General features: G+C 38.6%; 1 protein-coding gene across 1 annotated transcript in view; it reads right to left on the bottom strand.

The window, feature by feature from the left end:
• Positions 1–24541, bottom strand: part of MAPK8 (mitogen-activated protein kinase 8) — a 175113-nt gene extending 150572 nt beyond the window's left edge. The window contains exons 1-2 of the mRNA XM_072931077.1: positions 24500–24541; positions 14298–14429 (exon numbers count right to left, since the gene is read on the bottom strand). The gene's annotated coding sequence lies outside the window, so the exon portion shown is untranslated. The remainder of the gene's footprint in view (positions 1–14297; positions 14430–24499) is intronic.
• Positions 24542–26521: the final 1980 nt, after the last annotated feature.

Raw genomic sequence — 26521 nt, 5'->3', positions numbered from 1 at the left:
ATATGTACTTTATAAAAATTAACTGTCCTTTCAACTACCACTATGGAAAAATAACAATTATCTGTATGGCGGAGCTCTGTGGAAAATTGGTTTTGTATAAAAAATACTCAAACATTTCCCAGTATTGGGGAAAAAATACATTATATACAATATAAATTATGGTATTGACATGGGACTCTCCAGATAAGATTATATAGCTTCATTCCTCAAGAAGTCACAGCTGTCTTAAAGTGTCATCTGGGATTCCATGCAAATCACAGTACTTCCGGTCGTGCTTGAAGTACTGTATGCCAAAAAGAAAGAATACAAGAAAGGAATGATCAGAGCAGAAAGTAACCAGCTTTTCTTTGACAGCAAAAGACAATTTTAAATTGAAACAAACTTGCTACTACAGTTGGCTTATTCTACAAAGCACAAGAATTCCATATTCCTCATAATTTGCCCTGGCTGTTCACGTTCATCTAACTGTTTCTGGAAGCCTAGTAAACTTTCAGTCTCCACAACATCTGTGCCAGTGATTTTTTCAGCTCAATCATCTGCTATGTAATTTTTACTGTATTGACTCTTGATCCCTGCTTTCAAAGAAGTGTCCAATATATTTTCACTAACTTCTTCCCTAGATTTTTGCCAAGCTTTTCCTTGTTCATTGCTTCTTGAAATTTAAAAGTCTGAGATCTTAGAATTACACCTAACTGGTTTTTGGTAGCTTATCTTGAGTTTGCAGAAGTTCATTTTCTGTTTTGTGTGAATTGTCTGTCAGAGTAAAAATTAACCATGAACAAACATTAATCATGTGTCAGTCTGTGTCCAAAGCCTTAGTTAATTTACAGCCAGTGGGTCACTTCAGACCAGAACTGGAATAAGAACTAATATATAGCTTATGTGGACAACTGGGTCAAAGTCTTGCCTGTAGCTAGCATGACATTATAGACATACCCAGCCCATCCATGTATAAAATAAAATCCTGCCTTATAAGAATTATTATTTCCAAAAACATATTTAAATTACCAGCACTTGCAAATAAAGCATGAATCTCCATGGACAAGAGATAATCAGAAAAATTAGGACATGTTTTCTAAAAAGCTTTCTGCAAGTTCTTTACCAATCTAGTACCATAAGAGTGTGCAAAAAACACCTGACACCTGGGAGACTGGGAAATGGTAAAGAAGAAAGAGCTCTGAAAAAATAACTGTATACAGAATTCTAGGAGTTTTAGGCAGGAAAATAGTGATGATGAGAAGTACTTTGAGCAAAGCAAGGAACAAGGGAAGCAACAAGACTGGGGTGCCAAGATGAGACTGTTTTGTGAGTTGGAGAACATAAATTGAATGGGACCATTTTGACAGAAACTTAATATTCCTCAAATGTGGAAGCTATTTATGGACTTAAAGAATATCTGTTTCTGAATTGGAATTGGGAAATATTTGGCTTAGGAAACCTTTCAAATTCTTTTTTTTTTTGCCTTCTGCAAAGTCCCATCAGGGCACTTCTTCCCCTCAGCACCAGGATAACATTCTGCATGACATCTGCTATTTTCTGTAGATGGGCATCACTTAAGTGTCTTGCTTGACTCTGACCCACAGCCCTCAGGTCTAGACCACTATTCTCCACTCTACAGTAAAAGATATTGAGTGAGTGCTTGGTGACCTATATCTTAATCATAGGCAGAGGTGTTTATTGTGGCTTGTACAATACAGGCTTTGGAGAGGCTCATTCCCTCCCTACCATGCTCATCCTACAGTAACAGGAATTCTCCGACCTTATTACTGCTACTATCATCAGCTGCTCTAGGTGGGTGGCCCTAAAACTTCCAGAGACCTTGTGTCTGTAGCTAGGGAAAGCTTAGGTCTCCTAGCTACAATACTGAAGGCTTTTGGTTGCATTATAGCTGGCAGGAGAACTTCCTGCTCTGGCTGCTGCAAGATGGGCTGAGCATCCTTCTGCCCCTTACAAGACATGGAGACAATTGCAGTGCACTGGGCAGCTCACCAGTCAAGGAGTCTTAAAGCCAGAATCGGAGTGGGAGCTGACAGAAGCAGAAGAAAGGGGAGGCTTGTGTCATTATTAGGATTATTAGAGCCTGCCCCTTCTAAATCTATTCATGTGCCTAAGGAAACTTTGCCATCTGTACTTTAAGCTCATAGGAGATAAGCAGAGGAAGAAGGGTTTTTATCACATGTGCTGCAAAGCCTTTGTAAAGAATGAAAACAAACTGTGGTGTTGACTTTGTCTATGAAAAACAGCAAGGTCTCAACCATGCTAATATTTTGCCATAAAATATTGAATCAGTTAGTGACCACAATGTTTTCTAATAGCTTCCAAACATCAAAACAGGTTTTGGTATAAATAAAAATCCTTCTTCTTTATTAAATCCTTATCATATATGGGAAGTTTCAGAGCAGAAGGAATTCTTAACATCAGAGTCATCAGGCTGGACCTTTGCAGCAGGAGAAACTTTGGTATCAGATAGGGTACAAAATACAAAATTGCCCCTGCACAATTCGGGTCTTACCTTAAGGCCAGCTGGAGCTGCTAAATAAATGTGTATCAGTGAGGCTTCACTTAAGGAAAGCAGATGAATGATTACACTTGGTACAGTAATTATATAGATCAGGATTTTGTCCCCCAGCCCTCCAAGCTAAGTTTGCAGGGGTCTCTAATTTGGCTTTGTCAGTCAAAACACACAAAGTAATTCACATGGTGATTTGGTCTTCTGAGCTGGTTTCCAACTGACTTTTTTCCATCTTGAAAGTAGCACTCAATGGCCTCCAGTGTTAATTGACTCTCCAAGAACATTTTAAGTATGTTAATTCTGAGGAGTCCATTCAAGACAATAAATATATAATAGTACCTAGTCTTTCTTCCACCTTTACACCAATGCAGAAGACAACTTTCTTCCTGATTCATTTACTCGGTCATATAGTTGTCTCCTCAAGAAAACAGCTATCAATCTTTTAAAAGTACAGCTCAGGTATTCTTCAGTCCCTCTAAGCTTTTCTCTCACTTTGATTGGTGGTTTTTATAGCTTCAGCTTTGGCAAGGCCTGCAATACCAGCTGAGGAAATAGCTCATCTTGAAATGAATTTCATATTTTGGATGTAGAACGGGATAGACACCTAGAGGAATAATTACACCCACACTGACTACAGCTGGAGCATGGGAGATTTAATTTGCACTTCTAAAATATTCTGAAATATCAAAACAAAGAAAATATTTCAAAGACATTTTTTTAATCTAAGCTCTACAAGGTGACCAGTACCAAATATCTTACAACCATTAGGCATATCAATACCTAACATTTTTTTGGATGCTTACAGGACTTTGCTAACATTAGCTGTTAGAAAAGAAATTTCACATGCTAAATGTTTGCCAGGGAGCTATTATTTTATTTTGCACGTTGTGCTGCAAAAGATTAGAAGTTTCCAACAATGAAATTAGTGAGAGATATTGTTTTCTGCATGTTAAATATATTCTTACAACTGTTTTTTTTCAGAAGGTTCTGCTGAAAATAGATTTGAAATACACTGAGTTTTGTATGTCAGAGATGAGCCTTATCCTTCTCCCTAAAACCAATTAAAAGTTGGCTGAACCCAAAGTCATTGGAGGCAAAAATGAATGTTTGCCTCTACACAATAATGAGGTAGAGATATGGTGAATATATTTCAAATGAGGGATTCAGGAGCTGGCCAAAATTGCTGATTTAGTCTACTGGCTAAAAAATCAAATATGAGTTTAAGAGAAACTTTCCCCCTACAGGGCTTAATTGTGCCCAGATGTCATGGGACATAGAATCATAGGCTTATAAAACTATAGAATCATTTAGGTTGAAAAAGACCTTAGAGATCAGCAAGTCAAATCATAAACCTACATCTATCTGCCAATTCCATCTCTAAACCATGCCCCTCAACTGCCACATCCACACATGAAAATAGCTTGACTCAAACAAAAAGAGAAAATCAGGCATGGAACCAGAAATATCCCAAGAGACAGGAGCATGTGTACAAGGAAATTAAGACCATGAGGAAGAAAAGTGATGATGGTGTGCTAGTGATGATAATGATGATGATGATGATGATGATGATGATGATGATATGGAAAAGGGAAATCAGAGCAAATCTGACTGTCAGAGTGATAAACAAGCAAGAGGTACCTCAATAATCACTGATCCTTTCATGTCAGTAAGCATCATCAAACTACTCTGGCTGTTTGGTGGATAGAGCTTTGGGCATTACTGGCTTCTTTTGTTCAGGTTTTGTTCTTATTACCATTGATTAAAAGAATTGCTGAAGACATTTGGAAGAAGACTACATGTAGTCTCCAGAGGCTGCAGAGACAAATGTAATGGAAGGATGCTGAGGCTTGGCTCAGAACTCGGCTTTCCCACCTCTGTCTTACTTTGCTGTGTGCTCCTAGAGCTGCTTCCAGAAAGGAGATCAATATTTCCCTGAAGGAACTGCAATAAAAAAATCCAGGTAACAGCATGCAGCTGACTTCAACTATGTTGGCACCTAAACTTTAATTTAAAGAAAAGCAAACTTGCCAGGTATAAGAGTCTACTGGTTGCTCTCCTCTTTCCCCAGCTAAATGAAGTAGGAGTGCTACATATGTAAGAGGCCACAGAATCCAAGATTCACTTAGAATCCAAGATATTCAAACCAATTGTTTTTAATTGTTCTACTGATGCGTAAAATATCTAAGAATCAGTTGCATGATTTGGCTTTTAAAAAGTAGTAGTACACTCCCAAGAGTTATGTTTTTTTCCTTTAAGGTGTGTTTATCCTTCTGTTTCCTATTCCATGGAGCTCTGATATTCCTGACGTGTTTATGCTATGACACCTTTGTGGTAAAACTTTAAGCATTTACTGTGACAGTGTCCTAGCATACATACTGCCCTGCACTCCCATATGGTCAGCTTGACCCCTGGATATGCAGATACCTGATCTGTTTTCTCAAAACTTGTTACTTGGACAAAATTCTGAAAAACTGGAATGTCGGCCCAGGTTTTTTGGCAGAGTGCCTCTGTTTTCTGTATCCGTAAGAGGCCTTACTTTCCCAAGCTCCTTGTCCCACTGGTAGTTTCATAAAAAAGCTCAGCATGTCCCTGGAAGTTCACAAAGCCTTCTTCATTCATAAACAAGTTGCTTGCGAGCCCATGAACAGAATGGCTCTATCCGTGACGTCTGATTGACCCTCAAGAACTGCACACATGACAGAAAAAATAATAATAATAAAAAAGGGGGCAGAAAGTTTAAGGAAATAGACAAATGAAGAACAAGGGACCCATCAGTGTGTTAGTAATGTGGTGAATGCAAGAATTAAAGATATAAATATCATGACGGGCTGTATTTGCATTGCCAGAGTCTGTTTAAAAGAAAGAACCCCAGAGCTAGGAACCGATGCTGCCTGCATCCCTAATGGCTTCTATATAAAAATTGTCATTTTCTTTGTATGATTAAAATAAAGAGCAACTGCAAAATAAACTCTCCCTTTCTACATGTTTCTTTTAATGACTCTACTGCTGATAGAAGATGCCAGTTTAACAAGTCTGCAGACAGAGGCCTTCTGTCTGCAGAATAGGTACAAGACAAGCCGTGGCAGGGAGAGGGTCCCTGCCACACACGCAGCTGCCTCAGACCAGCAAGACCACCCCAAGAGGGAAAGGAGCATTCAGTCCTTGGCCTCCTTACTGTCAGCAGCAGCCTGGGAGCCAATCAGTGCCCTTTGCCAAAGAAGTTCCAGGCAGTCTGAAGTCTGAGCACTTGTCACCAGTATGAAGTTAACAGTTCGTTTAGCTTCATTTCTACTGGGTGCTACTGACAACTGCTCCTGAGAACGCACGGCATCTCATTATTGGTCTCTACCACATGGGTCATTCATGCAATTGCCATTTCTAGTTATTCCATTAGCCACCATTCCCTGTCATCTCCCTGTCTTATCCTCTCTGGCAAGCTCACTTGCTCTCTGACTCCTTCATAGTGAAATTTTTGTCCTTTTTACTTTCCAGCTGGCATTTTTCTTATCTTCCAGTGCTGCCTTCCCAGTGGAATCCCAACAGAGCAGCAAGAATTTGCTTGGCTTTAAGTAGCTCTTAAACCACTCATGAGCTATGTAGGAGAACTCCAGGTGATGGAAGTGAAACTATGCCAAGAACTTTTCTAAAAATCCACTAGCACAGAGAGTAGTTCTGGTGCTGAGGAACACTTCCTGGCAATGTTTATAAGTAGATGGGACCCTTCAGGGACCCTTTTTGCTCCTGTCTTTGCTGGCACCATTAGTAAAAATGGCAACATCTGAAACTTTTCCAGCTGTAGACATGGCTCCAAAGTATTTGAACATGTTTCCTTTGCTGTTAACAGAGATTTCTAAAAGATATAAGAATATCATAATTTTGAGGCTACAGATAAAAGAAACAACCACATGTTTATCCCAATCTTTATGTCTTTGGTTCAAGACTAATTAGCTTTATATAGGTGCTCATAGGTAAATTATTTTTGTTTACAGATGTTGATCTTTTATTAAAAATAATTAAGATACTCTTAACCAAAAAAATACAGTTATTAATTTTTCAGCAGACTTATTTTCTCTGAATCTATACTAACATTGATGTGTTTTTTGAATGCAAGTTGAAGACATTTTAAAACAATAAGCATAAAACCAGACCTTTAATGAGGAAATAAATTTCCATTTTTGGATGACTTACAATATTTTACAAATTCGTTTATATCTTCACTAGAAAAAAAATTAATATTCAAGAGTGTACAGAAAACAGAAGCACTAAGGCAGCTGCATAAACAGAGAACATTGTTGGAAGCTGGAAAATGGACAAAGAATAAATTTGCAAAGAAAGCAATAATGGATCATTGGTATCTGTAGATCTTAAGGAAGTTCTTGCAGAGTAAGCCATTGTTTTAATCTTGGCAATTCCCTAGATGAGTATATAATATGATGATATACTACAATTGGTCCATACCTGTCTGCTTGCAGATCTGATCTGATCTTCAGATCTGGTAAAGCCCAGAATTCAGGCAAACTCCAATTTTGGGAAGGGCTTAATGCTCTCAAAGTCTAGATGCAGCTCTTATTGTTTGTTTACTGAATGGAGAGCTCCCAGAAATCCATCAACCAGGCTTCTGGCTTCTCTGATGTCAACTAGAAACCCCTGATCATCATCTGCTTGGTTTAGAGAAGGTGTCCTGACATTAACTCCCCCAGAAAGTTCAGCAATATGTCAGACAGAATCAATACCCTCAAGAGTGCTTACAAAACAAACACCCACTGGTTTTTTTTCTACATTTTATTTCCCTTCAATAAAACTATTTTTCCTGATTTCAGCATCCAATCACACCAAACTTTGAATAGTCTTGGTAAGTAGTAATTTCAGGCATATTTGGTGATATTCTCATCATCCAGTGGAGAAAATAATGCCTTATCATTGGCATACAATAAATTGCATTGATTGTCACTAATATCCCTTCAATGTCAATAGAAGAAAGGCAAATAAAGTCTGGAATAATTGTCTGACTCCCCACTGATGCCAACAGCATCCCATCCAGACATAAACTGTAATTCCCAGGAACTCTGTTTCTTCTATCAGTGGATGACTATTGCAAGCTCCCTGACACATGGAAGAGTCACTGTCTTGGATATTACAAAGCTAAAAGCCTTAGAAACAGACTTTAAACACTTTTGTTTGTTCAAAACACCAGACAATATGATATATAGTCTCAAAAGGCATCTGAGCTCTGGAGAGACTTAACTGCATATAGAATAAGCTGGTAGGTAAATAGCTACTCACAATCAGAACACCAATATTTTAATTATTCTTTCTACTCATCATGTTACTCACTCCTCTTCTGCTGATTGTGGTTGGAAAAGTTAAGTTTCTGCAATTCACACTAAATTTGGCTGGAATCTGGTTTGTAGCTTCTTGGCATTTTTTACTATTATTGGAAGTGTGGCTCAGAGTATAATTTAGGTGACCTTGTGATGAGCAGTTTTAATGTGGAGGTGAAGATCACCTACATACCTAGTGTAGCAACTTTTCTAGTGCACCACTCAAAAAGACTTCTCATTCTTTCCAACCTCACAGAAAACCATCAGAAGTTTTATATTTCTTCTACAGGCATCTTTTGGTTGCAGTAATCATCACCCACTGCCTCAGAGTCACTGGCTTTTATAGTCTTGTCTTTAGCATATTAAAACATGCTATGCAGTTCCATATGAAATGAAAAAGGCAAAGACTGTGCTTGATTTTTGTATCAGATTTTTACCATCTCAGTTTGTGGTGATGCACTAAAACTGTTCCTCAAGGCACTGGAAAGAAGGATTCTATGTTCTTTGGGAATGTGCCTAAACTGAAATGGTTGAGACCTCAGCAAGCACAGACAAAATTGATTGGCACTCTGACATGGTCACAGTTTTCCATTTGTGTATTTGTGGAGCAGAACATGTACATTACTACATCCAAGTCAGAACACAAAGAGAACTGTCTTAAAGGTCTTTTCCAACCTAAATAATTCTATGATTCTATCTTAATGAAAATTTTAAGACTCATTAAGTCCAGATTTTATGACCATCCTAAATTACTATATTTGGTAAGAACTTTGGTTTTCCAGCTATAAAGTGTACTGTATTGCTTTAAGTGATATCTTTTTAAATAACCAAACATATTCCAATTATTTTCTATTGTTCAGCTCTCTTTCTGAAAACTGGGCTTTGACATCTACCTGTTGGAGCTACCTTAGCTGTATGGGAACAAAGTCAAGACATGCATCTGTTTTTCCCAGATGTTCAGCAGTAAGAACCCTACAATTTTTAGCAGCTTCCACATGAGCTTCCTGACTCTGATGTTTTCTAACAGGGGTTATGCATACAGCTGCTTTAATGTTAACTTCCTATCTCTCCTTCTCTAACCCCCTTCCTCCCTCTCCTGGACAATGAGAACAAAATACAAAGGTCATGAACCTAACTGCAAGCATCTCTTCCTGCTTCTTGTGTGGTTTTCACCCTGACCTTGATACTCCTGTTTCCCTAGTGGTACTTCATGAACCCTCTTGTGCTTCCTTAAGAACAGGAAAGCAGAAAGAGGGAAAGAAACTCTGGCAATTGGAAACATACCCTGAGATTTCCTGCTTTTAATGCCTATTGCGAAGAGGCTGCTGTTCCTCAGTTAACAGAGAGTAAAACAAGAGAAAATTAATGAGCTTAGCAAATTGAGGACAAATTGAATAAAAGGGGGCCAAATTCATCCCTGATGTGATTTATTGGAAGGCAACAGATGGGTACATTTATTTTGGTATTTTAAACTATTTTTTAAGTACACAAGTGAGGACTGGGGGGTTTGTTGTTGTTTTGGTGGCAGGGTTTTTTCTTAACCATGCATCATTTGCATGGTTAAGAAAATTTTTCTGTAACTAAATATTGTTAATATATTCATGTAACCAATATGATAGAGGGAAGAAACAACATGATTAAATGGCTGACCTACTCTCACTATGGAATGAAACAGCCACTGCATAGATGAATTACCTGATACAAGTAATTTTTGCTCTTTGTGCCTTTGGGTATCATCAGTCTAGATCATTCCCTTAACACAAGTCCTTCAGCACAAATATCATCTCTTCACTATGCCCAAGTAGTTATTTTTAATCCTTACAGACTTGGCCTAAGTGAATATTTATTGCAGTGAAATGTTTTCATGGCTGGATTACCACAGAACTATAACAAGGACTCTTCCACAGTACTCAAGTGCAAAAAAAGTGCTATGTCCTACATTCAGTGCTAAGAGGTGTTGACAACACTGTCACCTAACAGATTTACTTGGCCTTGGGGGGAGAAACATTTTTGGCATGAAATTGTTTCCAGTGAATAAAATACTAATTTTCATTAACCACATTTAAACTGTAAATTTACTATTACATAAGTCACATGTAAATGAAAAGCCTTAAATCAGGTGTGGAACGTACTTGTAGACAAACACCTCTTGGTAATAAATTCATACGAAGCAGCAATTGCCCTGCTGTGGCCTAGGTGGAGCATTTGCAAGTGCTGCACAAAGAGCTGGCTATTCACATGGTTCTGGCACTCCTTCCTAGTTTCCTGCTGCTAAATTACATTAAGAGACTCAAAACATACTTTCTTAATATCCCTCCCCCCTGCAGGGAATTACTGTGGTTGCCACAAGAAAGTTACTTGATCGTGATGGGGCAGGAAAAGGGCTTGGTACAATCCTGAACAACTGATCCATGTAACCATCTCTGGGGTCCCAATTCAGCCTGCTGCCTCCACTCAGCAAAATACATGGCCTCTCTCTTTTACTTACATAAGAGGTTAGGCAAGATGGACTGCAATGAGAACTAACACATTTTTAATTTTCCCAGTGACGTCAGTGGAGGGTTGGAGGCTACCACAGGCTATACAAATGGGGTTATCGACAGCAAGCTCCGCAGAATATTGACTGCTTTTATGATTTTCTTTTTCTAAAATACTTCTTATCACTAGGGGCTGAGTTTTAACTGTGACTCCTGCTGTGCTACTGTAACATAGCATGACATTGGCATACAAATACAGACTTATTAAAAGATGAAAAGAGAAAGCCACAGTATTCCAACAGTTTCATCACTGAACTGTTGTAATGCCAGCCAGTGAACTGATGTGTCATTCAAATTAAGCCATTTCTCTGTTTCCGGGACACAGCTTACCCATATCCAGTTTTCATACTCAACATTATAAATTTTTTTTTTTAATTCATGACAGTACATGCAGCAGAATTGACCCAGAAAGTGCTACTCAGTGAATTAAAACACAAAAATGTGGCTATATCCCTGTTTCTGAAATTGCTGATCATATATTTACCTCTGAAATGCACATTCCTGAAAGAATATTCATTGAAAATTCTGAGTAAATAATACCCAAACCTCTGTTTTGGTTATGTTTCCTGACTTAAATGCACTTGCCAAATCTTCGTATTTCACTATATATAAACCAGCAACTTTAAATCCATATCACAAGCCAGGTATTTTGCTTAGTGATGTTCACAGCGATTCCCAAACCTGTGGTTCACTAAATTGTTAGAAATGGCATGTTTTGATCAGGTGGATCAAGTTTTTCTCTGGATCAGCCATAACTTGTATCTTAATTTAAATGATCTAAATTTAAAGATCTTAATTTAAATAATGTAGCCTAACATGCTATAAATTGGTCAGTAGAACTAGGTCAATTTATAATTACGAGGACTTTAGCAAGCAAAATATCTTCAGGGATTGCAGGTATGTGCTTATATAAATAGACATTTTTGCAACTAAATTCCTGGGAACTCTGATATAGGGTAATGTCATTTCTAAAGATTGTCTTCTGCAAACATGAGTGGCACTCAGTCCATGCCACTGCCATCTGAGCTTTCTTGCAGCAGCTACTGTTCTGTCAGTACCGAAATACAAAGGGCAAAATGTGACTTTTCAACCTCTGACCTGTCTGTGCTCTCTCAAATTATCTTTGCCCCGGTTACTTACATTGATCTCAGCTGGTAGAAGCTCCTGAGAATTTTGTACATCTTAGTACAGAATTCACACAGATTATTCTTCCCACTGTATCTCAAGGCAGATGTGAGCAAGGCAAAGCAACTACATCTGTTTTGCTCAGAGTCAGAACTTCTCCTTGCAAATCTCTCCACAGCAGGTCTTCCAGTTGCTGACTTGGAGACCATAATATAAACAGACCATGCTTTGCAGAAATTCCCCTGTATTCTGGGACTTATGCTGTCAGACTTTAGTGTGCCTTTCTTGTTCATGGTCTCCTTTTTATTTTTTTCCATGTCTTTTACCAGGTACTATATTGCCTGACAGAGATGAGGGATAGAATACTCTAATCTCATTCCGTTATTTTTATCTGGTGGAGATAAAAAGCATATGCTTTTCACAGATGCAGCTAGAGAAAAACAAAGGAGCTACTCAGAAACTGCCTCAGAGGCTGTCATAGCGCCTCTCATATTGCTGCTATTGGATTCTGGCAAAGATGTAAAATAGCCAATACCTGCAGCATATTGTCACAAATCCCAGGGTCTCTCCTCAGCTCTGACAGTGCTTGATCCTAGGTTTCCAAAGTAGCTTCAGGGAATTCAAATCTGCCCATTTTTAAAATATATCCACTGATATTTACTTACATTACAGGTAAGTATGGCACATGGTACAATATTTGGAAAATTCTTTGAGGTCCTTGATTTATAAGCAAATTTGGTGCTTCTAACTAGGTGTAGCTGCAACCTACTATCCTCTGTTTAGACCAAACTCAAGACAAACCATCCTACTAGCTGCTAGGACAGGTATTTGCTGGCCTCCAGAGAATTTCTGTTGTTCAGACTCTTCTGTGCTGGGTCTGAGTCTCCTCCTCACCGTTGCTACAGTGGGGGCCACAGAAATTACTGCAATTTTAACAGTTAACTCTGTTAAAGTGTTCATTTACACACACACGTTCTGGTATCTGTACATGGAAGGCCTCATGCAAATCATCAGGGCTGGGTTCTAAAGAGCCAATTTGGCCTTGACTGGGATGAGGCCTGTCTTACTGACTTTCACAGTGCAGTGGTAAATTTTCAGGTTTTGAAAATGTGTGTGTGTATGTGTATGTGTGTGTGTGTGTGTGTGTGACAGACCAAGAGACACTATCTCTGATTGACTTGATCTGGTACTCTGCCACAGATATATATGATTGTGCACATAGAAAGCCATGAGTGTCTTCATATAGATATAGATCTTACATGACTCTATACATATTATTTAAGTTCAAGCAAGAGTACTTTTACTCACAGTGAAGCTAATAAAGAAGGGAGAAAATACTTTCTGATGACATTTTTATATGACTAAAGCTTGTTAATGGATGAAAAGAGCCCTTTCATGAAAAGTTTATTCCTGAGAAAAGAGATAAAACTTTTCTGTATGAAAAGTTATAAAATTATCTTTGTGTGTCACACTTTGTGTGAGAGATGTATCAGGAAATCTAAAGGAAACTACTCATCCCTTTCTGTCCAAGCATACATGGTGTGTTGCTCCTTACTATGTGAATGAAAAGAAGCTGTATCAGTGTGCAGCCTGCTCACTTCATCATGAATACAGCTGCAGCTGGACAGGGATTGCACACTACTTTGTAAAAGAGTGATAATTTGTAGCTGGAATTCTATGGTTGCTTTATGTAGGAAGTTGGGCAAGATAAATACAATGATGGCTTCTAACTTTAAAAATAATTAAAAACTACACCCTGGGAGTTTGTACTTCTCAGCTTATAAATTAAGATGCAGCAGCACAAAGAAGGAAGGGGATTGCTTAGACCCATGCAACAGGCTGCAGGAGGTGGCTCAGTAAATTCTCTTTGTCATGATTCCTATCTGCTAAATCTTTCACCTTGTTTCTTTCAAAGCAAACCACTTTGAAATTAATACCTTTTCACACAGGAAACAATTGTTTGCAGCAGGTCAGCCCATGTCACATGTTTGATTTTCTCTATTTCCCAAGCTTCATAGGCTGCCATCATCATTGCTGATTCAGCATTCTTCTATCCAAGCTTTTGCTCTTCATAGGAGTTAACTGTAGTGGCAAAGGTGCACTGCCCTGCAGCCTCTGGCTTTGGTCTCATTGCAGCAATTCCATCATCATTATACAGTCAAAAGGACAAGTAACTATGCTGGCCTTTCACAGGAATTTCCATGCAAAGATCCAAATCCATTGTTGAGAAAGTGCAACTCTTTAGGAATTCTATCCTGGAATACAGTGATGGTCAGTTAAGCAACAGAACCATGACTGTAGCTGAATTGCTCCATACACTACATGGAGCACTTGATATAAAACTCACTGATCTAGTTCCTGTCTTTGAGATAAGGTAGGATGATGAAAATTACTCAGAGTTGGCATAAATGTTGGGACCATTTGGTCCCATGAAATTTCTGCTAAATAAGTTGTACTTAATCTTTTAATCTTTAATGCTTTAGTACTGTTCTGCAAATGGTTGAATATTACTCTGATTCCCACTTCAGAGCTGAAAAAGTCACTTATCTTTTGCAAGAGTGGATATGAGATATGAGTGGAGGAGAGGACAAGGTCTCTGGTGGAGGCAGACACGTAGTATAAGCACCGGCAGAAAAAAATTGCCATAATGATTTTGACAGTGTTGTTGAACCAAACATCTTGTTCCCATAAGATGCTTTGCATCTATCTATAGACAATAACTGTGTGTTCTCAGCTGAAATTTAGGTTATTCCATAATGTGTAGTAGCTTTTTCCAGACAGAGATAACATCATTTTGCTTACCATACATGCCTCTAGAGCTGAAAAACAACCTGAGTCTCCACAGCACATTCCAGCATTGCTAGTTTTTCAGGAACAACTTTCCTCTTCCTCTCCAACTTCAGCTTGGTACCTATATAACATAGGCATTGTGCCCTGCAAATATAAAACAAAACAAACTTTGAAGTGCCTTTAAACTAACATAGCTATTTCATCCTTCTAGCACATGCCGGTGCGTAGATTCCCATTCTGCAACTGATATTTATTGATCTATATTCATATGATCCAAGAAAAGCTTGACTGCATTGCTTTGTGGTAAAATTATAAGGGGAAAAACTGGAATGTGGGGGAGAAGGAAGGAGGAAAGCCAAGCTTTTATAACTCTTTGTAAACCTGGTTTATGTGAGCCTAGCCAACCCAGGGTCTAAATGATCTGTTACGCTTAAGATGTGAAAGGCAGCACTGTTGCTGAGCTGCTGGTGCCCCACAGAATCAAAATATTTCTGCTGAGCTACAATTTAAACAGTCATACTCCAAATATGGGAAGCAACCCCTGTGAGGAAGTATGTTTTCCTTCTCAAAGCACTTTACCTTCAGTGAGTAAACGCTCCTAAGTGTAATAATAAAAGCACTAAAATTTAGGTGCATTTTTATTTTGTGCTAATTGAGCAATCAAAAATGCACAGTCTCAATTTTGCATTTTTATTCTAAAGAGATTTCAATATTTTCCTGGAGATATACATCTGATCAGCATATCCCTATCTGTCAAGAGAATAGAGAGCTCTCCTGCCTTTTTACTTTCATTAACATAATAATTATTATGGGTTCTCAGTCATGATCAGTTTCTGCTTAAGTTATCAGATAGCAATTCCCCATTACTGTGCCTTCCTCTGGCATGAAACTCCAAGGAGCCATCTACCATCTGAATGCCTTCTACCTGTCACTTGTTCCTCTGCTTGCCTCTCACATATAGGCTGTATTTTTACTCCTCCTCAGACTACAAAATCAATTTGAGTGAAATAAGATTTCCTCAAACACGAAACCACATTTAGATCCAGACTCCCCATCTTCTTCCTATTCCACCCCATATAATGAGAGCATCTGTGAATTTGGCAGATGATAAAACCATACTGGTGGGAAAATGTAGGCTTTCTCACAGCGGTGAATAGACCCCAGAAGAGTAAAAAACTTGTGCCAGCAATCAAGTGAGGTGTCCAAAGATATGAACATCATGATTGTGAGAAACCTGTACGGTGGTGGGTGGAAACAGAGGCATTTACAACTTTCTAGTGAGTCTAGTATCTAGTGAGTACAAAGAATTGCCAAGCATCACATAAATTAGAATAAAGCTGCATTTTCCAAAAGATACATCCACACAAAGTGAGAGGATTTTCCAAGATCCTCAGCTCCTATTTACCAGTCTTTATGCACACTCAGATTCTTCACATCTGTATTGATTTCATCTATATACCTAAAGAGGTGCCTAGCCCTTGAAAATCTGGCATCTCTTCTAGATGTATAAGCCTTAAAATTCTAAGAGGAGTTCTTCCAGTAATGTACTCAAAGGTTGAAAATTAATTTGAAATGGCATATGGCTCTCACACAGCTTCTCTGTAAAGAATTTATCCATTATGGGAAATTAAATGGAAAGAACATCTGGAGGTCTGTTGAAAAAAATGGTAATCAAGAATTAATTCAAGCTTATTTTCTCCCAAAATTTCATTTAGTTTAAGTCTGAAACTATCTCAGCTGAGGCTCAAAACTAAGGTGATGGTCTCCTCACTGGATCTTCAGCTCTGCTCAAAGATGTAGTGTAAGATACAGGAGGGGATGAAGCCAATACACACTGTGAGGATGTTAAACAACTGGAGTAAAGCTCTGGGGCCACTAATTAATTTTTGATGCTTCAAGGTCGTTATGCAGATGTGCGGAGTGGAAGATATGCTTTAGTCAAACACAAAGGCTCTTGGACTCGTTGCTCAAGTAATCAGATGAGGTTCTCTGGCCTGTTACACTAAAAGGCCAGATGACCCTAATGGTCCCTCCTGGCCTAAAAATCTGCCAATCTAGAATTACACACCATTATAAAGCTTATGTAAAGGATGGGAGAAAAGAGGCCAAAGAATTACAAAGAGATTTACAAGCCTGCTGCAGTCATCACTAATGTACATATAATTGGCAAAGCATTTACATCAGAGGCCAGTTGTAACACATCCGTTTATTGAAGGCTTGCACATTTCATTATAACTGAATTACTGAACATATCTAAGCCATTTATAGTGAACTGTGGCAAACTCTAAAATAAAGTAAACACATGTGGAGGGATTATTGATGTGGTATGGCTGTTCTGATATTTAAAGGCATTATAAACTATTTGCAAGGCATTTAATAAAAGTAACCTACATTTCTATAGCGCCTTTTATCCTGAGGTATCCCAAAAATTCTGTATAAACTGCAACTGTAACAGCATTATTCAGGCTGACACCAGTGTGGCTATTCTGAAGCTGCTTGGGTCACAGTGCCATAATGCTAGAGTTAGAATGCAGCTATCCAATCTTGCATCTATAAATGGTGAAGGGGAAGCAGCAGCTGTTTCACAGGTTTCACTGACCTGAGTCCTTAAGAAGCTATTAGATAATTTAATCTGATATTTCATATTACTTAGGGTATCTACAAACAGGCAGAGGAAATGGCATTTTTCCTTACATGTCTGAGTATTGCAACTCTCAAACCTCACATCTAAGCTTGTCTCACAATAATGCCTTCCTTACATATTCTTCTTGGAAATAGGGGCACTAAGAGCCCTTGCTGGGATGGTTATTTACAACAACATCTCACTCCTCTGAATTTCCAAGACAGTCTCACAGCATGTGGGAATACTTTACCTTCTTAGTCAGCAGTGTTAAAACTCTGTTGGAAGACAACATGCTCAGATGATTACAATTACTCCAAGGAAGAATCTTGCTTTCTTCATTATGTACTATTTCATTAATCTTTATTTTAAAAGTATCATTCAAAACTCTATTTTATTATTTCATCTGCTGAAGAAAATATGAAATCATATTCAGATTTCTGCAAAAAAACAGTCTCTGAAGACCCCTCCCAGCACGACTTGACAAAGAAATGAGCTTTTTTGGTGATGATACAACTTTTAATACAGCCTTTTAATTCAAACAATACTGACTGGTCCAAAAGGACCATGCAGACCTGGTTTCCTTGTGTGTCTTGTGGAAGCAAAGACAGATGACTGGGGAGGGACCTTCCAAGCATTCTACTGGGTGCTCTCTTTTGATCATCATAAAATAAGCCTGGATTGGACCAGATGATGGGACATTACAAAAACACCTGCCCTGAAGTGCAGCCAAATCCTACCAGTACTAAGTCAAATGCTTTGGAGAAAGCCAAGCACACTATATGAAAACACTCTTCATACCAAATAGATCAACAATCCCATCAGAAAGAGGTGGATTATGCATTCACTTTGGGAGATAGAAAAAAAGAAATAATTATTTTGACCAAAGCTACAGTGTGATAAGCCATTGTGGAACTGAAGCAAAATCCGAGCACTAACATCCCTGAAAATGGTATTAAGGCATCTTTAATTGACACTAAATAGTCAGGATATAATTTTAGGTCTCCTCTAGAAACGTTACCTGTCTAAGCCCAAAGTCCATAAAACTCTGGCCTCCAACACATGAACATTTTTTCCTAGAAAGGGAAAGATCTTTCTAACAAAACCTCAAACCAAGTGCTAACACCCTTTACACATACTTTTGAGATTGTTGTGTCATAACAAAGCATGATGGCTGATGTACAGATTTAATAAAGAAAATGGAATTCTGAACTCGTGCATTTTCTTAGGTTTCTGAAACTAATCAAAGATATTATGTCTTCCTGAAAACTACGCCTCTTGTATCATTATGTCTTCATCACTACAGTCTCATTAGTAATGTAGTCTGAATTTTGCTGTAGTAGTCAGATTGCATACTACTGAAATTTATGATAATGCATTACTCACTATAATCTGCAATTTAAAAAGTCAGCATTATTGGCAAAATGATGTGCTTCACCTATTATATACTCACCCTCATCTAAAGCTAGCTGTTTAGAATACCCTTAAATTCCCTATGAATCACAAACCTGGATTTACAGGCTGAAATACCCTAAAGTGATCAAAGCAGAAGACAGTGAAGGACCTTGTACTTATATATTGTTAAGATCCTGCATTATGTAACATTCATTAAATATTTTCTCCTCTCACCCTCAGAAGGGAAAAATCTAGCAAAGCAAATATACCTAGAGTGATATGGGGTTCTGTTATCCTATTTTCAGGGGGAAAGATCATAGATTTTCCATTTTGTGCTCTTTTTAAACTGGTCATTTCTTATATCGCTTTAGATCACAGTTACACAGACAATTTCACTGGTATGACCAAAGGGCTGTGGTGTCTGGCAGGTGGCAAGAATCAGCAGCTGACGGATGCAGGCAGGCTTGGCAGGGACAGGAACAGGAACCCCTTACACTCAGCTGTGAAAGGATTTGTAAAATGGAACTGCAACCTCAGGAACTTGAACTTGCTAAACGCTAATGACAAATCAATGAGAGACTCAGGATATTCTCAGATAAACGCTTTCTCTGGTGCCAAAGCTGACCTAAGAAGTTCCTGCCCTCCCCTGCACCTGCTCTTTTTCTTTCCCTGCAGCATTACCCATTCCATCACAGAAATGTGTTGGATGAAATTGAAAGCTTTTAACCCTGTTTTAGTTCTGGTCTGCAGAGGGGCTCCATGAACTGTTGCAATGTAAATGAAGCCCTAGAATGAAGGGGTGGGGGTGTGTGGGTACTTGGGCAACATAATTATTACAATAGCAAATATACGTCTTCTGAGTTGTAATACATTGTTAGATACCATATTTCATCTGATTAAACATTTCCTGAGCATTTATGAAGAAATTCTGAGTTCAGTTTGAATGAGGCCCCAAAAGCAGGTATTGTGTGATAACCATTTTATCCCTCTCTGGCTAAATGATTTAGTTAAAGAAATAAACCCAAAATTTAGAGAACATTCAAACTCTCAAAACACAGATCTATCTAACCACTGCTATTTTCATTGTTCCATATCATTCTATTGCTACCTTTAAATTTCAGTTTTTGTCTGTATCTCTCTGATATAATTTTATACTCCTATCCAGAGATCTATTATATAGATTCATGTGGTTTTACAGCTGCCTCACACAGTCTATGAAATCTCAAACACAGTTGTTTAGACTATGAGCTTGTTTATTCTGGACTATGATAACTAAATATACTCTCTGAAGCTAATGTGATTAACTTGGCCAAGCTGATCCACAGAGAAGAATGTCAGGAATTCCTCTTCCAGATGTAGCCTGCATTGCTCAGAACTTTCTCCAGCAGAAGCACATTTCCCAGGCTCCACCTAACTTCCCATAGATGATGAAAATCCCAAAATACACAATTAAGGAGGCAGAAGGAGGAGTGGGAGAAGGCAATGATTGCCTTAGATGCGTCCACACTTAACGGAATTAACATTTGCTGATACAATAGAACCTAAGGAGGCAGGCACATCGTTTAATGTGTTAGACTTGCAGACCTTTGACTCTTTTATGGTTAATTAGCCTTTAACTTAAGAAAGCTCCCAGTTCATAGAACTTCCATCAGCTCTGAATTCAAAGCTTTGCCCTCTCTCACCCTGGCAGTTTACAGTGTAATGATGATTGATAGCCAGATGAAAGCTTTAGCTGAGGCCTGTCTTCTTGCATTGTGCTGGAAGAGAAGTGTAATGATCTACAGCTGCTATGGTTTCAGAACCCATTTTGGTTAATTGTGGCCTTAATTACCCACTTAAGCAGGTTTGGGCCAAATTGATTTTATACCACTTTTTTCTACAGCCGGTTAAAAATTAACCCTGCAATCTTAGATGCATTTTACAAGGTTTCTATTCACTTATTGCTTCAAAAGCCTAGTGAATATGATCCCGAGCTGATATTCACGAACTCAAGTAAAAAGGAGGAATGATACCTTTTAATAGTAAGAGATTACTGCTGACACTTGACTACTATCAAAGATATACAAATGACCAAACACCCTCTTATATCTGGTAAGTGAGCAGTATGTGAGATAAACTCCCACAAAAACGAAAGCTTTTTGTTTATACCCAGGAATTAGAGGGTAGCTTTTAAAGAATTAGCTTTAAAAGGTGAGGAGAGAACTGTCCATCTACAGGATCAAAGCTGACTTTATTGGCTTAAGTAGCACAGAGACCAGACTGGCAGGGTACCTGAAGCAGGAAGCACTGTACTTCTCAAGAAGTTCAGCTTCGCTCACATTGCATAAGGAACATTCTGTATGAAATGTTTCTAGACAGAACAAAAAGGATCATAAAGACACACTATTCTTTCTGACTTAAGGAGAATTTGGGTTTACACTGTCTCACTGCGCAATCTCCCACATGCAGTGGGATGCAGGCATGGTAAACCAATTCTAGACCTGTTCTTATTGTTCAGACAATGAGAGCAGACAAGTTTCAGCATTCCTCCTAAGGGACTCTTAAGACTGTCTTTCACCAAGATCAGTGTTTGCACACAGTCTGGGCTCCCATGGGAACACTGGTAAACCCAGAGAGCCATAGGCACTCTACATCAAGGTGCATTGGACAGGTGAGGCTGTTGAACTCTGACCTGCCCCATACTGCAGCTGACTGCAAGGTACTGCAGACATAACTTCACTCCTGTGCATCTTGTGTATCGTATAAATCCACCAGTACGCCTCATTTATTCTCTTTAATGTGATCCGTGATTCTTAAATCTTAACTACAAACCATTCCAAAACCTTCTCTTTTATATTGATCACATTTCCTAATAAGAATAGCTGGCTCCCCCCAGGTTATCAGCTAGGGACCAAAGAGCATGTTTATTGTACATTATAGCCTGCTCACAGAAAACTGACAGCCTCAAGCAGAAAGAATCATATACAAGTTCAGCTGACTCGCACACAAGAACTGTGAGACATTCTCAAATATTGGCCAGCACAACAGGTTATGTGGAAGCAAGCTAGTAAGGACCATAAGAAGAAACAATTTGTGGGTGCAGCTTTGCAAAATAGCTGTTGCTCACTACTAGAGATAGAAAAGGGGTGCTAATAATCCAAACTAACTCCCTTGCAATAACACACTCCAGTTAGTGTAAGTGTTTGTACAGGTCTTTTCAACAAAACCTCAGTAAACTGACATATCTGTTCCAAAGAAAAAAGTCAGCTTTTGGCCTGTGCTCAGCAAGTTCTGCATGATGCTTTTGCCACCTCTGTTTTAAGAAAAAAAGTTGTTCTATTTTATGCCACTTGATGCTGATCTCCACATGCTCCTGCCCTCTGTGAGAGAGAACAGTTGTTTGATGTCAGAAAGTGACCTTCGTCAGACATTATTTGGATGCACTTGCAGCTGATACTACTTTCAGCTCCCATCCAATTCATTTTATTCCCACTGTATTTTTTTTTTTTTTGTTGTTTTTCCTAACTTAGCATTAAGGTACTTTCTATGTAAGGGCCTGGAACAGAAGCTGTGATTTGGCCTCTCAACAGAAAATTACTCTAGCCATATCCTTTGCAATCCTGATGATGAGATCTGAAGAGGTAGATACCCATGAGGGTGTTCATATCTGGGGATCTTAGTTTTATAGTGTGCAGTCCCTTTGAAGACTAATGTCTTTGTTGATCTAGTTGCAATATTCAAATTTGCTACAATTTTCTTCAGTTGTATATGTCCTTTTGACCAAGTATCATCAAAAAATAGCAGGAAGTCTGAGGTGCTTACACCTTAAAGATACAATATTCTCCATCATGTCTGGCATAAGTAATGGAAGATACTTGTAAAGCTGCTCTAAACCATTCCCCCAGAGCAAGAAAGCTTTTGTTAAAACCACTGAGATAGGCACTGGAATGATTTGGCTGTTGTTCCCTCAGGCTCTTAGCCTCCTCAATAAAATGGTCCATCCTGGAAAATTAGTCAATTCTAAGTCCCTTGCATCTTGCTGGCGGAACCCCATTAACATGATGGAAATCTTTGGCTCTCTCCAGTGATCAGTCCACATGGAGCAGCTCTTGAATGTCATTTCTTCAAAGGAATAGAAGCTACCTCCACTAAGAAACAGATGTAACATACCTGCATACTCAAGTTCTCATTTAATTTTCATGAAATAAGCATGGGTTTCATTTTGGATTTTTCTAGAAGACACCAACAGCATCTTCCTCTTCTGCTTCTAAGTTCAACATAACAGACTTAGCACAATTGTTTTCTGGAGTCAGGAAGGGACCGCACAGCAGACACAAACAGATTAAACTGCCTTTATATTGGAAATGTTTCTATTTAAAATGAAGTTTTTGGTTAGAGTGCTCTCACATGTGCCATTGCTTCCTTCACATAAAACAAGGAGCTTTGATATTCTCATTCATGAAACACATCACCACGCTTTTTAATAATCCCAGCACAAAACTGCTAAAGTTAAACCAGCCCCTTGGTCTCTATATTGTTTGATTACTGACACATGCTGTGATTCTGAAATCTGCTTGTGACTTTATCAGGATGGGATGAGGAACAGATTTGCTTAAATTCTTGGCGACACAAGTATAAGGAGGATAAAAGAGAGGTTATTTTCCACCATAACTGTTATTTGCTTTAAAAATTCTTCCCCAAAGCAAAGTTATAATGCGATATCTTGAAAGAACACTACTCCATTCTTTGTTCAAACACCCTTTAACTTCACATCAGCAAGACAGAATCATATTAGCTAGCTAAAGATTCTAAGATACTGATCAGATTGTTTTAAATTTCACTGAGGCTAGAGCTTGGAAATGTTAAGATGCACTTCGCTGCAAGAAAAGTAGAACAAGTTTGCTGCCAGGGTAGCCAAAAAAGCTACTATAATGTTGATAACAACTTACTGATTCCAACAGCTACTTTGATGAAGGCATGTCTTTTATTTCTGCAATCCTGCTGCGGCGGGCTGGAAAGGTAATGCCAAAGGAACACAGTTGGAAAAATATTCCATGAACATAGGAACATTCAGCAGAGAGAGAGAGAGAAGTGAGTGATTGAAAACAGATGAAGCCAGCTCATGATCACAGCTTCCACTGCTGAATTACTAAGTCCATGTAAAACTGCAAGGTATTTCCCTCTGCCATGTGAGAAACCCAGGGAAAGCCAAGCCTTTGTCTTCCTTTGACACATCAAGCAGTGACGATATTATTGACTGATAGAACATCCACAATATACATCACTCCCTTTGGCTCTGGTGAATGTTAGTATATCTTCCAATTTTCATACATGAGCGAATTATCAGGAAATTATTATGCCAGAAGCCTGTTGCTGCAGATCAACAAGTTCCCCAGTGCTAATTGTGTGCACCTAATAGGATTTTCTACCCATGGGATAGCACACAGGAGAAACACCTCTCTCAAAATCTGCAGTATCATTTAGATGCAGTTGATCTTTAGTTTACCATTGAACCACCTGGACCCTAGCAGAATTAATAAACAGTATGTATACAGCCTGGTAGGTAGAGAATTACAGAAGAACTCCAAAGTTTTGGGGGTTTTCCCATACTCTAGCAGTTTGAATAATCTTGGAGACGTCACTTCCTGTCCCTACGTTTCAGCTACTGTATTAACAGCTACCCAGATAATAAACTACCTAGCTGAAAGCTAACTTACCTGTGTACACAGAAGTTGCAGTCATGGCCTTCACTACAGACAGACAAGGTTTTAAGCTGTTGGAGTTAAGATCCAAGAGCTTTTTGTTCTGTAGAGCACTGCACAGTAATTCATGATAAATCACTCTGAATGCTACTACTGTACACATGATAACAGTGGTCATCGGTCTGCAGTTATTTAGAGAAAACCAAGCAGCTAGTGCCCCTCATCGAGACACCTGTGGTGTAACATGGTGTACAGTCAGATTTAGACAGTGACACTTTCAGAATTCCTCCTACAACTGGACAGCTTGGTGGAAGCTGGAAAATCAGTCATCCAGTGATTCAGAAGAATACAGGATCATACCCACAAAAATCATTATAAACATTATTCAACAATGTCATTAATATTTGTGAGAAAAGGAGTTTCTCCCTGTACTGGACTGTTAAAATGGCATTCAAAGAACATTAAAAGACAAGACAAAATGTGATAGTTCTTAGAGATATCTAGGAGAACATACTTACGACATTTCCATCAGTGAACAGCACTCCATGATGTTTAGTACTTCTTGTGCTTTGGAAGAAAAAGAAAAAAAAAAGTCAGTAAAGAGTGGAATGTTGTTCCATGTCTTCCCCTGTAGGAAAGCCAACCCAGGACATTTCCAAACCTTGTTGACTCACTAATTGGATTCTAAATGGATTTGGCATTAATCTCTAAATATTAAATATTTTATCTCGGTTTTAATCTCAAATGATAGAGTTATGGAAATTATATCACTTTGTTGTGCAGTGGTGGCTAGGATGTATCACATAACCCAATCCACTAGTGATATAAAATCAAGACAGCAATTCAACAGTGAAGCAGGATGACACCCCTCTTCACTCCTGCTGTTTCTATCCGGCAGGTTTTCAGCTAAATACAGCTTCAACATTCAGTATTTCAAAGTAAAACCTTTCAAAGTAAAGATTTAACTTGCATCAAGGTGCTTTAAAATACCAGGTAGACTATATTCAGACAAACTGAACAGACTGAATGAATAAATGCAGTGCATAATGTAGACCATTGGAAGGATCATATGAGTGGCAGATGGAAAGGTCAAGGTGATAACATATTTGTGAATCAAAAGTATCCATTTCCTTAATAAAACAAACCAGTAGTACAGCCACCAAAGAGCTATGCTCCGAGAAGGTCACACAGGACATCAGGTTTCACCAAATGATCTCAGAAGAACTGCTTTTAATAATTAAATATTGTTCAAGAAGTAGTTTTGGAAGTTAAAACAGATGGCTGATGTCCACTGTCCCCACAGCCTGAAATCATGATGCCCTCAGTTCAATGACTGTTGGAAAGGAGAATGTGCTGTAGAGACCAGTTGAGACATTTGGCTTCAACGTTTTTACTGATGGAACATTATATCAATTGAACCTGTATTTCTTCCATGGAACTTAAGCTGTAGTCATGATTCTTGATTTAGTATTTTCTGATTTTCTCACTTAAGTTTCTCTCTTTGAAGGAGAAACAACAGAGAAATAATTTCACTCTAACATGTTTTTACTTAGTTTAATTTAAGAATACAAATGGCAGCTATTTCAAAGTTAAATGGAAGCATTTTTCTCACCTTCATGTTCTAACATAAAATAAATTTGTCTTTTTCAGATGATTGCTAGCAACAGAAGTTACAATTGAAACATATCTTGGCAGATGAAGACTAACACTGCAGGTGCACCTGAACATACGTGAGAAGGGCTTGAAAGATGAAGAAGGCAAGAGTAAGAGGTAAATGAGAGTGGCAAGGGCATATATCCTATTCCTGTACCTCCTTAAGGGCAAGGACCGTACCTGAGCTGACAGACCTCACTGGCAATATTTCCTGAGCACATCTGGAGACTCTCATCTTTCAAAATAAAGGAGATAGGACCCCTCTATTCCTGGCTTCTGGCTACAAGAGGGGAACTAATTGCACTATTCAAGGATATCAAGAATATCTTACATTCTCCTCTTGCCACAACCAACAGCTTGATCTCTTGCAGAAGGTGGCCCTGCCAGGCCAGCTAAAAGAACAGCATATGAAGAAAAGGAACAAGCTGAGGAAGAGTTTGGGGGAATGCTACTGGAAGTTAAAAGACTAAAAATGCCTGGTCCTTCTGCACTGTAATGTTCTGCTTATGGTTTTGTCCTTACTAAGCACTGTGAGGGATGACAGAATCTACTCCACTCAAAGTCCACTAAAAATCTCCTCCTCAATCTCAAAAACATCTGGCTAGCATGCTGCAAGAAGAAACTTATTTTCATATTTATTTTTTTTTTTAATGGACAGGATATTGAACCAGCATGAATGGGGAAAAGAGATGCAACCAAGAACTTCAAGCTAAATCATATGAGACAAAACCACAGAATTGCTGCAATCAGGGCAGAATCCACACCACGTTAGCTTTTACCTCTTCAGTTTTCAAGAAGAAAGACAGAGGATGGTAAAACGGTGTTAGGAGGCATTAAAGAGAAACCTGTAGGGAAAATGGGACTATCTTTTGTAAACGCATGTTGCA

This window comes from Taeniopygia guttata, chromosome 6, assembly GCF_048771995.1.
Source record: "Taeniopygia guttata chromosome 6, bTaeGut7.mat, whole genome shotgun sequence".
Classification (NCBI taxonomy): Eukaryota; Metazoa; Chordata; class Aves; order Passeriformes; family Estrildidae; genus Taeniopygia; species Taeniopygia guttata.
Note: the sequence above shows the minus strand (reverse complement) of the source record. Positions and strands in the feature narration are given on the sequence as shown.